Raw genomic sequence first — 10,243 nt, forward strand, 5'->3', positions numbered from 1 at the left:
ACAATTAATCTTTTTGCTTATAAAAATTAAATAACTATTTCTATTCAAATAATAAAGAATAAATTACATTTCCACATACATATTACACTTATAAAAATAAGATTATATAAATAAATATAACTCATTTTAATTTTTTTTCCCTTTAAAATATACTTCACAACCATAAAAATAATATTATATAAATAAATATAATTTATCTATTTTTTAACTTAAGACTACTACATTTTATAAATGGTAACATGAATGTCTTCCACATACTCACATTCACTCTTTTCTAGATAGGTAATTTTAATTCCAATGGCCGTGCATGATTAGTACTAAATATGTATCTCTTCCACAACAGATATATTAGTACTCAATATATACCTCTCTCGTTGTATATAATACTAGTTGGCTCGGTCGTGAGCAAGCAGAGGAGGGTGAGGCCCATCAGTGTCACAGTAATCAAAGCCGAACTAGACATTGCTGGGTAGAAACTTTATGAAGTAAAACATATCAGAAGCAGGGGCAAGGAGGCCATTTTGGTGTTTGGAGAGGACTTTAGCCCACCCAGGTCTCCAATCATCAGCCCCAAAACGATTGAGGTAGAGATAGCATATGCCTCTTTGCATGCATAGCCCTTCAACCTCAAACTTATCGATTGAACATCTGTCAAACAGCTTGTACTGAACGTGAGTCCCACCTTGTTTCTGGTGCCCTGATTTGCAATTGAACACAAGCTGGGGATGCTTTAGATGGGCTGCCACCAGGTGGTTTCCCAGCGAATCACCAAACCTCACACCCACTTGGTCGGTTGTTTCTGCTGATGGAGCGTAAGTTGTTTCGATCTCGATTGCATAGGAGCAATTTCCCTGTAAATAGCAGGGAAATGTTACTTCAGAATTCAGTAAACAAATTCATTCAAATTTTTATTTAAGATTTATCTTAGATACAAATTTAACATAAGTTGAGAGGATCTAATTATTTTTTCATATTGAACTATAAAATAAACCTCTACACTTAACAAATATAAATTATATTACCTAAACTTATTTTAGTTTGGATAGTTCCATAAACATTCTGATATTCTTGGAACGTTTACAATGTGGAAATATTACAAAAAAAAATTATGAAAGGTTTGAAAAAATTGGATGGCGTTCAGGGCCGAATGGTGCAGCTAGGGTTCCTGCGTTACCTGGTGTCCTCCCCCAAGGTGCTCTCTGTCTCTCGAAACTGGAGTCTCTGCTGACGTCGCCTTCATGAATCCGCTCTTCAAGGGGCGGGCGTGACCCGCTCTCCCCCCTCTGATCCCTCTCCTGACAAGTTGGCAAGTGCAGGAAGTCAGGCCTGTCCCGGTTCTGCTCCACTGGCAGAGCATGACACTGATCCTGCCGTAAATAGCGATGGTGACTTTGCTGCTAGCCCATCGACCGCCAAAGATAAACCATAACGCCTCGACGACAAGACCCAAAGCGTCCTCTGCAACATGCATCCCCAAATCTGCTGAAAGAATCAAAATAGATCTCCCCAGTCATCGCATCAACAGCCAGATCCAATATATGAGGGATCATGCCCTCATAGGCAAGTTTCTTGGATTCTGGCCTACTGAAAAAGCCTTGCAAGGTTGGATTGCCTCCAAGTGGAAGCCTAAAGGTCAAGTTACCCTGCAGCTTGGACCTAAAGGCTTCTTCACTGCTACCTTCAATTGTCTGGAGGACAAAACGCGTATCTTCGAGGGTGGCCCGTACTTTTTCAACTCTGTTGCCCTGTACCTGCGGGAATGGATTGAGAGGTTCAATCCAAATAAGGAAGACTTCAACTGGGCTCCAGTATGGATCTAAATGTACTCTCTTCCCCTGGAATACTGGAACGAGGAAACCCTAAAGGAAATAGGTAATAGCCTAGGGGTCCTCATCAAGGTCGCTGAGGAAAGAAAATGCCGAAGATATACCTCATATGTCAGGATCTGTGTTCACAGGAATCTAGCCAAAGCTCTAACGGACTCAATAAGCTTATTTCATGATGATTTTGAATGGGTTCAAACAATAGACTATGAGCATGTTCCCTTTCACTGTAGGAAGTGCCATGAACATGGCCATATTTTCAGGGATTGCCCTCTGAATCTGCAATAAAAAACCCCTGTCACGGAGGCAAGCAAAGATGCTGAGGGTTTTACAAAAGTTTCAAGTAGAAGAAGGCATGCTAATAAATCCCCAGTTGACCTTGAAAATCTCAAGAAACCCGTAACTCTAAATAGTTTTAAAATCCTAACTTCCCAAAATAACGTGGAGGACAACCTCTCAATCCCCCCCTCAGATCCATCTCCTTCGTCTCCCCCTCCTATGCCCAAATCTTCAAATCCCCTCTCGGCCTCTGAACCCATCATCATCCCCGTCTCCACCTCCTCTACAAATAAAGATAAAGATACAACCCTACAATCTTCCTACATGGAGATAGATGTAGCTCTAGCTCTAAGCATGCAACATCAATCAAAGGAGGAAGAACAGAATGCACCAATACACATGGAGGAGGAACCAGAAAGTGTAGATCTGGAAGGTCTGGACATTCTTAGGCTGGAGGTAGCGTGCAGACAGAAGGAATTCAGTGCTATACCCCCTCGGGAAATTGAAAGACTCGAAGAAGTTTTAACCAGAGCACAGCACAACAAATATCTTGGTAAAAAAAAATTCTGAAGGAGACGAAGAAACGCGGACACAAAACGGATCTGCAGAGGACTATCATTATTGGAGAAATGCTGGTGGACTCTGGAAGATTCCCCAAGCTAACCAAGTTTTTCAAAACTCTTCCCCATTGTTCCCCATGAAGCTAGTCTCATGGAATGTGCGAGGGCTTAATGGCCCTGCAAAACACAGAATGATTAAAAATATGATCCAGCAAGACAAGCCTTCATTAATTTACCTACAAGAAACAAAATGCAATAGTATGGTTCTGGAAAAAATACTAAATAAAGCCTGGCTGGGGTGTCGTTCAGTCTCGGTGGATGCTTCTGGAGCTTCTGGAGGGCTCACAATCATATGGAATCCTCAAGTGCTCTACCTTCATGACTTCCATGCCTCTCACTTCTTCATTCAGACTACCTTCCACCTAATCGGGACCAATATCCATGGACATCTATCTAATGTGTATTTTCCACAAGAATTACAAAAAAAATTGGATCTGCTTGATACCATTTCAGAGCTCAACTCTGGCAGGTGCTTCCCCCTTTGGATCTGTGGTGGGGATTTCAATATCATTACCACTTTGGAGGAAAAGTCTGGTGGATGATCGAGGCTGGATGAAGACAGTAATGGCTTCAAAGACTTCATTTACAGAAACCAGTTAATGGACCTACAGACTTCCAATGGCACATATACATGGACCAATAAAAGAAGGGGTTCACAACAGATAGCCTCCAGACTGGATCGATTTCTCATGTCGGACAATGCTATTCATATGGGGGGGGACTTTCATGCCTCCATCATGCCTCAAGTGGGTTCTGATCACTGGCCCATAATGTTACAATGGTCGCGTTCGGGTGCTAGGAGTAATAGACCCTTTCGCTTCGAATCATTTTGGTTTTCACATCCTAACTTCAAATATGTTGTGATCGATGCATGGAAATCTTTCAATCCTCCAGAAGGAGCCAAGATGTTCCAATTTCAGCAAAAGTTAAAACATCTCAAACAAGCGCTAAAATCCTGGAACCGCTCTCAGTTTGGAAATATTTTTGACCATCAGAAAATGCTAGAGAAGCAAATGAACACATTGCAACAACGCATCATCTCTGAAGGAAGAACTGAAGACTATGCGCAATAGGAGAATTCACTCCTAACCAAGATTGAAACACGTCGGAAACAAGAAGAGACACTGTGGAGTCAAACATCCAGGGTCAGATGGCTCAAGGATGGAGAGAAAAATACCAAATTCTTTCACAGGACCACAGTTCAAAGGAGAATGCACAATTACATTGCCTTCATCAACAATAGGCAAGGAGAGCGTCTGGAAGCGCATGAAGAAATGGAACAAGAATTCAAAGAGTACTTTCAGGACATTCTTAGAGAGCCTCCAGGCTGCAGAACTCATGCAATACGTTCTATCACGCAACATATTCCAAAGATCATCACGGAGGACCACAACAATATGTTACTCCAGCCAATCTCTATGTAGGAAGTGGAGGATGCGTTGGCCCAACTGAAGGATGGCAAAGCGCCAGGACCTGATGGCTTTACAGCCAATTTTTTCCACGCCTTCTGGGAGCACATCAAAATAGAGGTTTGGGAACTTGTGGAAGAAGCAAGATCGATGCACTGGATCCTCCCCTCCCTCAATACGACCTTCATAGCACTAGTGCCTAAGGTGGAAGAATCCAGCACTCCAAACAAATACAGGCCCATCGCTCTATGTAACATAATCTACAAACTCATTTCAAAAGTCTTGGAAAATAGGCTCAAACCTCTTCTCCTCTCCTCATCTCTCCAGAGCAGACAGGCTACGTAGAAGGACGCCAGTTTCTGGATGGTATTATTCTTTCACATGAAGTGATTCATTCTCTCAAGGTTCTTAAAAATCTAGGTATGATTCTCAAGCTAGATATTTCTAAAGCTTTCGATAAACTCAGTTGGACCTATATCAATCAAATGCTTTTAGCTTTTGGCTTCAGCGCTACATGGACGCATTAGCTCATGAATCTTATTACCTCCCCCTGTTACTCCTCGCCTTTTCAACCTTCCCGGGGTATTTGTCAAGGTGACCCTCTCTCTCCGTTCCTTTTTGTACTCATGGCCGAAGGTCTCAGTTGTCTCCTTCACTCTGCTATCTCTTCTCACTCTTTAAAGGGCATTTCTCTTCATGGTCAATCTCCCATCTCTCACCAAAAATTTGTTGATGAAAATATGCTTTTTGGCCACCCGTCAGTTCAAGAGGCCTCTGCCCTCCTAGCCATGCTTAATCTCTTCTCAAAAGCTTCAGGCACCTCCATCAACGCCTCCAAATCCCAGCTCTTCTTCTTCCACACCCCCATTTTCACTCAGAAGAATATAGCTAGGATCTTGGGTTATCCTATAGATGTTATTCCCTCGTAATACCTTGGAGCTCCCCTGATAGACTCAGCCATCAAACATGCCTCTTGGAGAACCCTCCTTGACAATCTAGAAACCAGGCTCTCCTCCTGGACCTTCCGCTCTCTCAATATCGCCAGCAGGCTCATTCTAATCAAATCCATTCTCCAAGCCATGCCTCTATATTTATTCTCCATATTGGCAGCTCCCAAATGGGTTCTTAAGAGAATTCACAATCTTCAAAGAAATTTCTTATGGGGCTCCTGAGGCCTCAACAGAAAATGGGCACTCGTCAAATGGACTGAGATCTGTCTTCCGAAGTCAGCTGGCGGGCTTGGTCTAAGGGATCCCCTTCACAAAAATAACACCATGGGTGCCCGAATCTGGTGGAAATGGGTCTCCAATCCGCACACTCCTTGGGCTCGTATTTGGAAAGCCAAATACGCTCCAGGAAGTCCCCTGGAGGAGCTCATCCATATAAGCACCACCACCCCTGGATCGTTAATTTGGAATACAGCCAGAAAGCATAGTGCCTTTATTCAAGCGCATAGTTTTTGGGAAATACATTCAGGCACCGCAGCAAGATTTTGGGAAGACTCCTAGCAATAGCTTCCCAAACTAGCTGCTCTCTTCCACAAACCCAAATGGCAGGCTACCATGCAGCACAATGATCAAACCCATGTTTATCAATTTTGGCAGCAGCAATCCCTTCATGGCTTTCAACTATAGAGATCAGCAGATACCTGGCAAGCCAACTAGCAAGACGAAACCTTTGAAGAGATTGATCAAGAGCTCAAACTACGGAAAATTAAGTTCTCGGATCAGAGGGACAAAATTCGATGGGGATACACTCCAAAAGGGACATTCACCACCAAGGAAGCATACCAACTTCTCTATCATCCAGCGCAGATAATTAAGGATCAGCTATGGGATAAGGTCTGGCAACCAAGCATCTGGTCAAAAGTCTCTACTTTCTTGTGGCTCTTAAGCAAACAACGGATCCTCACTTGGGACAATCTTCAAAAGTAAGGTTTTATTGGGCATTCCATATGTCCCAATTGCAACCTCCACTCAGAGACCATCTTGCATCTTTTGGATACATGTCTGTTAGCAGCAGAACTCTGGGAGAGAATTTCACAGTGCAACAGGAGAACGGGCAGACGAGTGGGAGACATCACAAATACAATCAGGAACTGGCCTCAGCATCCCTTCCAAAGTCTGGTCCTCAATTCCCTCTGGAACCTTCTTTCGGGCTTCGTCTATTGGATCATCTAGAAGGAGAGAAACAACAGGATCTTTAAAAATCTCCATTCGCCCCTGGACTCCCTTTGGCTTCTTCTCAAACAGAACCTTCAAGAAACTCTTGCTCTGAAACACTGGCAAAATTCGGATTTGCCAGCCTCTCCTCAGGAATGCCTCATTCTGGAAAATTGGAATCTGAACCTCACTTTCTCTGCTCATGCCAATCTCAATCCCTCCATTCATTCTGATTCCCCCCAATTCTGGTCTCCTCCTGCCTCCCAGTCTATTAAGCTAAATTTCGACAGTGCTGCCAAGGGCAATCCGGGGCTGGCTGGTTATGGAGGCATTTTCAGAAATGCTGAGGGCTCGGTTCTGCATATATATCATGGCTCGCTAGGAAGAGATACCAACAATGCTGCCGAACTTGAAGGCTTATGGAAGGGCATCTGCACAACAATAACTGAATTGTTTTTCCCTCTGGTGGTAGAAGGGGACTCACAAATCTTAATTGAGGCAGCTACTTGGATCCAATCAGGCACATCAGCTGGAAAGATCACTTCTAGCTGGTGGCTCCTAAGTAGACTGGAGCAAATTGAAGAATGGCTCAAGTCTCCTCGCAGCGTTACCTTCCAGCATGTTTGGCGATCAGCCAACAAGGTAGTGGATAGATTGGAAAATCAAGGGTCTGATCAGCAACTCCCTTTCTTCTCTAGTCCACTGGGTAGTTCTAATGATGAGAAACTTAAACAAGACTGCACTCTTCTTGTGCAACAAGATCTATCCCTCCTGGATGCAGGTGAACAGTACAGTTAGGGGTACGAAGACAATGGGATGGGCCGGCGCGTGGAGCACTTTCAACGCCATCTAGCCTCACTCGCTGCCAAACTTCAATCTCTCGGCAAGCTTATTCATTGTTGCGTTAATGCAACACGACATTCTATACTGGCAGCTTCGCTCTTTTTTCATGGCGCTCCTCCAATTCTGCTCTGTTCCTCCTTTGCAAATGTCTGGTCTCCTCGTTGTCGCAGTGCTCTGCTCTTGGTTAATCCAGGGATCCATTGCGCTCAGAAACGCAGGGTAGACTCTCAACTGGAACTCCTGGTTTTCCTAAGTCCTACCAGCATTTTCATTTGTCGTTTGTCCTGCGGCTTTTTTAGGTCTCCTTCGAGAGTGATTACTCTCCCCCTTCCAGTCTCTCTTGGTCTGCAAATATTTGCTGCTTGTACTGCTCCTTTTACTCTGATCAGCATGCCTATTATGCGCCAAAGAATGGGCTGTAGAAGGGGAGGCTCCCGTGGTCGACCCATTCGCCAGGCTTCTTCCTCTTCCTCGGATACCTCTTCTTGCTCATCAGGATTCGGCACTGAAAGCCATCCAGCCACCAGGCGAGGTCGTGGTCGAGTCCGGGGGAACCATACCTTACTGTCGAACTCCCTCCATTCTCACACTCATACAACCCGCTTTCAAATCCCCTACACTCTCAGCAATCACTCTTTCATTGCTTCTGTTACTATTCAGCTGAGTGAAGGCGCAATTGGCATGGTGTCGGCTACTCCAAATGTGACCATGGAGCCGAGGGCGGAAGAGTTGCCAGGTACCTCTCAGTATCATAGCCAGTAGAACAAAGTCCCAAGTGGTTCTGCCACCCAGGATAAGCCAACTCTGGCGTGTCCGAGTGTTCCGATTGAAGGTGGTTCGCCAAGAGAAAAGGGCCATCCCTCAGACGATGATGATTCCTCCAGTTTTGGATGTCGGATTGTGGAAGAAGTGCCTTCCACTGCTCAAGATGCATAATCAGGTTGTCATTCTCTGTTGCAGTTTCTGTGTCTGTTCAAGGGTAAAGGTATAGTTGTTTTTTGACTAAGATTACAGTTCAGGTCATATGTATCAGCTCAGTCAAGTCATTTTGGTACTCCGGTTAGTCTACATTTTTTACAATGTGGTTCCTGTCTCTATGTACCAATCATGGTCCGGGTTGTAGTCGGTCTTTTGCTAGTTTACTTGGGTCAATTTTCAGAATTGTAATGTGAGTAAGCCGCCTTCCAGGGTTAGACCTCTTGAGGCCGCTGCCTCTTTGTAAAAATATTTTGTATCAATAGAGGAGTAGACTTATTCAAAAAAAAAAAATATGATATTCTTATTATATAAATCATATAATCAAATTTTTTTATTAATTTTTTTTCATAAAATTCATGCACATATTCTTATACATTTTCATAAAATACACAATACATTATAGGCCAGACAATATAATACAATAAACAAAAATATTACTGAGATAAATTATAACAAGTGACTTCAAATGATATATATATATATAGAATGAACAATACACAAACCCTATGAACAATATACAAACCCATCCAAACTTTTATATATAGAGAAAATGAACAATACACATTGGATAGTTCCATTGAAATATGGAACATGCACATTCTGATCATATAAATCAAGCGTTTTTATTTAAATTGTTTGAATAAAATTCATGCACATACTCTTATACATTTTCATAAAATATACAATATACTACATACAAGACAATACACAAACTATTAGTGAATTGAGATAAACTACTGTACACGGATTCAAAATCCTATTTTAGTGAATTGAGATAAACTACTGTAAACGGATTCAAAATCCTATTGAACGGATGGTATGGATGAACAATACACAAACCCATCTAAGCCTAAAGTTAAGTTTGGAACGGATGGTATGGATGAACAATACACAAACCCATCTAAGCCTAAAGTTAAGTTTGGATAGCTTCATTGAGATATGGAATATAGACATTCTGATTATATAAGCCTTAAATTGCTTGTATAAAATTAATGCACATACTTTATACTATTTTATAAAATATTATATAGGCAAGAAAATACAGTACAATAAACAACAAAACCCAACTTACAAAGCTGTGCAATATTGATCTCCATTTATAATTATTATTAACAGTAAATCACATGCATATAAAGAGTTTGTGTCAGTTAACATAAGTTCAAAGCCTACCGAGAGTAAGTTGCAAAAGCTCTTAAATGCATGAAATATGCAACCCAAAGTTTCTCAACAATAGGGTGCATATGTCAACTTTACATCTAGATGAATCATCAAATCCATCGAAGTGTTACTTGATATTCCTTGGGGTCCATTTACCTACAAAATTCACTCTGCGTATATAGAATATGTAAAACCAGAGCTTTTCAACTTTCTTTGATTTGTATCAGCAGCAGGTTTAGAGGTGCATGTGTTCGTTAAGATAAATATTGAAATTCATACATAGAGCCATCTAAACCCAGCCTGATACAAGCCTGCAGTTTGCACAGCCTGCAAGTCTAGGGGTACATATCAAACCAATCAATAAATTCATGAAATATACATTTTTGAGAAAAAAATACCCGGCATCCAAAATAGGCAAGTTAATATCTCAGATTTATGAAGTAAAAATCATTAAGAATTTATTTCAAGAACGTCATACAATCCATCAAAATTGCTTGTAAAAACTTGTTTTCTCAACCTTTTGCTGGCCTGGTAGCATGGTAAAATGAATAAAAACAGAGCTTGACTAATATTATTGCAGTATATTGATGGTCATGGAAAATACTGAGCTTTGTAAGCTTATGTTGTGAAATTTTTATATTGAATTTACATACTTTTCCTTTTATATTGAATTGGCACAAACGGAAGATTCCACCAAAAGCAGGTTGGATTGGATTTGTCTACAACAGATAAGGTCGCCAGATAAGGTAAAGGGTTGGTCCTAAAAAGAAAAAGTTATAGTAGGCCATGAATATTTGATTTAGTGCCCACTGCCTAATTACTTTATTGAATTTCATGATGGTCCTCCCATTACACTGTTCCTGATTGACTCTGGAGACTTCATATGGTATGAATCAGTAGCGAAATTCCTTGCTGTTATGATCATGTTGAGGTTGACAACACCATATTTGACTGCTATTTTTATTTCCAAC

The 10,243-nt window shown here is 41.7% G+C and overlaps 1 pseudogene; it reads right to left on the reverse strand.

Moving 5' to 3' along the window:
- Window positions 1–285: 285 nt before the first annotated feature.
- LOC149212143 (embryo-specific protein ATS3B-like) lies at window positions 286–9,810 on the reverse strand (annotated as a pseudogene).
- Window positions 9,811–10,243: the final 433 nt, after the last annotated feature.

The sequence above is a fragment of the Pinus tabuliformis genome, chromosome 1_1 (genome assembly GCF_031772625.1).
Source record: "Pinus tabuliformis cultivar Carrire ecotype Pingquan chromosome 1_1, CPIR1, whole genome shotgun sequence".
NCBI lineage: Eukaryota > Viridiplantae > Streptophyta > Pinopsida > Pinales > Pinaceae > Pinus > Pinus tabuliformis.